Source organism: Nannospalax galili, unplaced genomic scaffold, assembly GCF_000622305.1.
Source record: "Nannospalax galili isolate Female #2095 unplaced genomic scaffold, S.galili_v1.0 scaffold781, whole genome shotgun sequence".
NCBI classification, from domain to species: Eukaryota; Metazoa; Chordata; class Mammalia; order Rodentia; family Spalacidae; genus Nannospalax; species Nannospalax galili.
Genome location: NW_008346898.1, coordinates 3,636,712 through 3,643,234, shown reverse-complemented (window position 1 = coordinate 3,643,234; position 6,523 = coordinate 3,636,712). Strand labels below are relative to the sequence as shown.

General features: G+C 42.2%; 1 pseudogene; it reads right to left on the bottom strand.

Moving 5' to 3' along the window:
* LOC115072064 overlaps positions 1-6,165 on the bottom strand; it is a 7,129-nt pseudogene extending 964 nt beyond the window's left edge.
* Between the last annotated feature and the right edge of the window lie 358 nt (positions 6,166-6,523).

Here is a 6,523-nt window from a genome sequence, read left to right as displayed (position 1 = left end):
TCAAGCTGGAAGCAGGACTTGGTAATGTGTAAGAGTCTCCTGCATGGTTCTGGTGTTGAAAGCGTGAAGGGGTCACAGAGAGCAGCCGAGGCTCGGCACTCTGAGAGGCCAGGAAAGGCCATAGGTGAAAGTACAGCTTCAGTTGCAGTGAAGACCCCAGGATTGAAGGGGTCATGGAGAGAATCTGAGGCTTTGCACCCCGAGAGGCAAGAAGAGGCCATTGGTGAGGGTGTAGCCTCAGTTTCAGTGGAGACCCAAGCTTTTTGGAAATGCCAGGACCATGGGACAACCACCAAGGACAGCAATAGGTGTGGAATGGAGCTGGCCTGGGTCTGTGAGACAAGCTGAGTGTGCTGTGGATTACAGAGTCAGAGCAGTGGAGCTGCCAGTACCCTTTGGAGGCCAGAGATTGTGAGTGAATCCCAGATGTCCAGCCTCGAGCTACTTTGCTGGACTTTGGTTTTACTTAGGTGTGTCCTATTCTTCCCTTTGAAATAAGACAGTACTTGTTTTGGATTTACAGAAGCCCATACACAGTTGAGAGATTTAAAAGAGACTATGGACTTTTAAGTGATTAGATTTTTTTAAGGACTGTGGTGTTTTCAAGGTTGTACTATCTTATGTTGTGATATTAATGTTAACATCATGTCTTGGGGACAAGAATTGGAAAGGTTATGGTTTAATAGTGATGTATTTGTGTGTCAAGTTGTCAAGGGGTCAATTTTGCTGGACAGCTTTAGTGTCAACCTGACACACCTGGGTTAAGGGAGCCTCAGTTAGGGAACTGCCTTCATTGGACTGGCCTGTGACCATGTCCGTGGGGCACCTTCTTGACTGTTGAGTGATGTGGAAGGGCCCAGCCCACTGTGGGTGGTGCCACCCCTGGGCAGGTGGGCCTGTGTTGCATAAGAAAGCAGGCTGAGCAGGGGCCAGGGGAGCAAGCCCGTAAGCAGCATTCCTCCACGGCCTGTGCTCCAGCTCCCACCTCCAGATTCCTGCCCAGAGCTCCTACCTCGGGCTCCCTGATGAACTGTGACCCGAGAGATGTAAGTGGAATGAACCCTCTCTTCCCCAAGTTGGTATTAGTCAGAGTTTTTTTGTTACAGCAATGAAGAGATAAACTAAGACACCACTGAACTGCACAGTTTAAAATTGTTAACATCACAAGTTTGATGTATTTTGCCTCAACTTGAAAATGTTAATGTATATGTAAAACGTCTGTAACACACATATATGCTCAACTACAACATCACTGCTCCCTCCTTCCTCCATTATGAGACGCATTTCCCTGAAGTGTCCTTGAAAGTGAGATTCTATGAGACGCAGCTTTAGTGAAGTTTTAAATGAGTTTTAAAAATATTAGTTTGGCCTGGTATAGTGGCACAAACCTTTAATCCCAGCACTCGGGAGACAGAAGGCAGATCGATCTACACAGTAAGTTCCAGGCCATTCAGGGATACATAGTGAGACCCTCCCTCAAAACAATAGATTTAAATTTTTCACTTAAAATATTTTATTTCTGATTTTGAGGAAATACAGAAAAAAACCAAAATGATTAAATAGGCTGCAATAAGTTATTGGCACAGTTCCCAGACAAGCTCATCAACCCTTTGAAATAGCAGAAGCTTAGAAAAGGAACAAAAACTTTGTGGCAGTTAGAACTAAATATATTTCTTATAGTCTTTTTCATGCAAGGACTGTGAGTCCGGCTCCGATCCATTAATTTGTCAGCTATTTACATTTGGTCAGGGTTTGCCCACAGCACCTGATTCCCACCGTCATCCAGTCAGCAAGAGTTATATTTCCCCTTGAAAGGAGAGTAAGCTGAGGCTCGACAAGTTTGCACTGAAGTTTTCCCTGTGCTTACAAGCTCAGGGAGAGAAGCCACACTTGTGTGTGGTTTACTTTAAAATTCCTTCATTCCCTGGGACTCACAAATGTTGCACAGATGTTTTGATTCCCAAAGCATGAACTCTGTCCTAGCAAATACCAAGATAAGCATTGTTTTCTCTGCCCGTGCCATAGTTCTGCTGTTACAATGCCTCAGCAACAACAATAACCACTGAAGTTGTGATCTTGCTTTAAGAAAAAAACGGCTCATTTAAAAATGTAGCAAATATCAGAGTAAGAACACTGGGCAAATCTATACCACAATTTCAGGTCAGTTTACAAAATCAGTACAATGTGATTTTTTTTCTCCCTAGTTTTTCAACTTATTTTAAATTGACAAGTAAATATTACATATATTGGACTGGCAAGATGGCTCAGTGGGTAAAAGCACTTGCCACCAATCCTGATGACCTGTGCCTTTCTACCAAGACCCACATGGGTATGTAGGTAAGAGTCAGCTCTTCCCTCCCCTATACACACATACTGTGGCATGCATACCACCACACACATATGTACACTAAACAAACAAGTAAATAAATAAAATTGCATATATTTATTATGTACAACAGGATGTTTTGAGATATGGACATTGTGGAATGGGCGGTTCAAGCTAATTAACATACACATTACCCCACATAGTAAACAGTTCACACTGCCTTTCGTTTGAGATTTTATAGATTATTGTCTATATTATCTCTAATTGTAATTGAGAATGTCAGCAAGGGACATGATGGGACAGTATTGGTTTGGGGTAAAGTATTTTGGTAGCTGCAGTCACTGCACACGAGGAATCCGTCCACAGCATCCAACCTCAGCTGTCACATGGGGTGTGTTGGAGCCATGTTCTTATGATGAGGGAAGTCAAAAATGCTAAAGAAGGGGCCCAGTGTCCACCTGACATAAAACAGCAAACACTCCCAGTACTCGGGAGGCAGAGGCAGGTGGATCTCTGTGAGTTCAAGGCCATCCTGGTCTATACAGTGAGTTCCAGGCCACCAGATGGGGCTACAGGGAGACCCTGTCTCAAAAAGACCAAAAAAAAAAAACCCAGAAAATACAAATGGAAAAATAAGGTAGCACACACAGTAGACACCTGTATCTTCCTGCCCAGCAATTCTGATTTTCTTTGGGAAATCACCTCTTCCAATTATACCTCACCTGGCTGAGGTGGGATCACCCTCTCTTATCCCAGTTCTGGATGACCCAGCCTGGCCTTTCACTGTAATCTATGCATCCAACACACACTTATTTTTTTCAGAATGACACTCAACTGTAAGTTTAAATATTAGTGTGGCAGATCACTAGGGCAGCCTTTGAAGGGCATGTCTTTCCCCCAGACCCTTTGTTTCTCTTGCTCTGCTACCCTGCTGCCATGGGGTAAGCTATTTTTCTCCATCCTTCATGCCGTCTGCCATGATATTTCTGCCTTGCCATTAGCCTAAAACTAAAGTTGAGTCAGCAGACCATGAACTGAATCCATTGAAATCAGGAATGTGAGCCTCACTGCCCTTGGGTTATTTGGGAACATGAATCACACTGGACTGTTTTGACTCAGACTAACATCTTCCAAAGACAGGTTCCGATGGCACATCTGTAGTCCTCACAGAAAGCACGGGAGAAGGAAGCTGGTAAATTGACATCCAGTCCATTGTGAAATGTGACTCCTACCTCCCTTAAGTTATTTATACCATGTATGCTGACAAAGTGATTTTTAAATCTACTACAGCTGCAGTCACAGAAAAAACAAAAAAAAGACCAAATTAAGAACATATCAGACATCCCATCCTTCCTTCCAACACAGATGCGACAATGTAAAGAAAATCTCAAGCATTGTTAGAAAACAAGAGGAATGTGCCAGAGAGAAAATTAAAAACAACTTCAGCAAAGTTGAAAAACAAAAAGCAGATGGCATCACACTGACTAAAACACTTGTAATAATTTATACTTTCGTGCATGAAAAGTGGCCAGGTCCAGAGACTGAGGAAAACACATTCCTCCACTAAAATCTTAGAAAGGCTCTGGATAAAAATAGATAAGTAGACATTGCCTGTAATGACGTGAGAGCAAGGTTTAAGTTGAAGCAAGTTATCCTAAGAGATGCGATAAAAGCCTGAGTTTGTTGTAGGCTGAGGTAAAAGGGTCAACATTTCAGGGCTTGTCTGGGCAACGCACTGGAAAAAATGGCTACATGTCGGTGGGGGAGCTCTTGACTAGCCTGAGTGAGGCCTAGGTTCCATCCCCAGAACCTAGGAAAATATAAAAAGAGTTAGTGAATGTCACAAGCACAAAAACACTGGTGGTGAAATGACAATTCCAAGGACACACTTTGAGTGAAGAAATCTAAGGACAAGCTCAAGGACAAGTACACACACAGCTGTGGGTCTTTCTGCCTCCAGAAGGTTTGGTTCATTTTAAATGTAATGTATTCAGTCTAAGTTCATTGATGTGCGGATATCAATGTTGATATTACCACTCTATCTACAACAATTTTTTTGAGATAAGATCTCCCTGTAGTCCCTGTTGGCCTGGGAACTTGCTGTATAGACCAGGCTGGCCTCAATCTCACAGAGATCTGCCTGCCTCCCAAGTACTGGGATCAAAGGCGTGCACAGCACCATGCCCAGCTACAACAACATTTTAATCATTACGTTTATGCTTTTTAAAAAATATATAATTTAGAAATGCCAGGTATCATGGTGTTTGCCTATAATCCCAGCTCTACCAAAGACAGAGACAGGAAGATCTCTGGGACTTGCTGGCCAGCCAGTCTAGCTGAATCACCAAGCCCCAGGTTCAATGAGAGACCCTGTCTCAAAAAGCACAGTGGAGAACAGTTGAAAGAGACATTCAACATCAACCTCTGGCCTCCAGACACATGCACACAAATGTGCATACATCACACATACACATACACACAGAAACCATAATTTGTAGTGACTGAGGCCACCCAATAACACAAGATGACAGCTGAACACACTTTACAGAAAACTAACTTGATATATTTCTACTGTAAGCATAGGTAAAAGTCACAAAGGCACGGGCATCGGCTCTGCCAAATCCGAAGAGAGTTATAATCCCTTATTTTGTATTTAATTAGTCTTTTATGCATGATTCAATATCTTTTGATTTGTTATGCTAAGTACAAACATACAAACACCTCTCACACAAGTCATCTAAGACCATTCCACCCACTGGTTTTTGTTTTGTTTTCGTTTGGTTTAGTTTTTTTGTTGTTTTTTGTTTTGTTTTATTTTGTTTTTACTGCTGTATTCTCCTGTCTCTCTTTGTAGTAATGGTGTGGCAGGTAGAAAAGAGTTAAGGTATTTCCTTTGCCAGTAACAAAAATGTTGGAAAGCCAAGTTGGAAAGCTGTTGTCATTGGCATCTTTCATGTGAATAACATCAAAAGATCCACAATGTCAAGGAGAAGGCTCAGTGGGTAAGCACTTGCCACACAGGAAGGAGGACTTGAGTTCATATCTCCAGAACCCACGTAAAAGCTAGACACAGCAGCACCCAAATCTGTAATCTCAGTGAGATGAGGGGCAAGACGGGAGAACCCCCAAAAGCCTGTGGGCCAGCTAGCCTGGCACATACAGTAAGGAAAAACAAAGAGATCCTGTCTAAACAAGGTAGACATGGCAGGCAAGGACCAGCATGTGCACACACACACACACACACATCATGCACATCCATATATAAAATTTGCAAAACATTTTTTAAAGATTAAGGAGCTGTCTTTCTGTTGGCAATCACATCAGTTCCTTCCAAGAACACCCCAGTCACCACACACATGCTGCAAGAGTCAAACTTCTCAAGTCCGTTTTTATGCCAGTCTCCAAATCAGTCTGAATGGTGCCATTCACCTTAGTGAGGGGCTCAGGGTAACAAACGGTGTGAGCATCTGAGGTCACCCCATGAGGAATTCCCCTTCTGCCCACAGAGATCTTCCTCACTGCACAGTGCTTGGCTTCCTCGGGTTTAATACAATGAACAGCAAACAACCCATAGTGTCATAAATGAGACAGAAAGTCACTCCAGTCTTGTCAATGCAATGACATCCACAAACCCAGCAGGCCAATTCTATCAGCTCTGACTTTATATCCATTTAATGAAGCTCTAAAAGCAAATCCTTCTTTCAGTCTGTTCATTAGAAAAATGATTCTGCTATAAGGAACAGCAGATAGACAGGGAGCAAATGTGTCATTCAATTTATCTAGCATCAATCTTTGGGTGTTATTATTCACTTTATGTGCTTTTGGGGACCATGAGCCATGACTGTGTGGGGAACAGATGAATCACAATTCAGTACCATTTATGACAGCAATTATTATTATGGCTTTGACAGTCTTTTCTGTTTGAACTGAGTGTGAGTTATACAAATATCTCGTCTCGTATGTGTCTGAGTAACAGGAAGTTTACTTAAAGTATGTTTAGATTCTGAGAGTCAAGATGTTCAGTTTTCATTTATCCCTTGAATCATCAAAGAAATGCAGCACTGGCAAGTGTTCTACCATTAAACCACATTTCTTTTATAAAAAGACAAACAGAAGCCTACCATTATAGAAGCTTCTTAAAGAATATACATATACAATAACAAAAAGAAATTAAAATGAGTTACCCAATGACAGGGG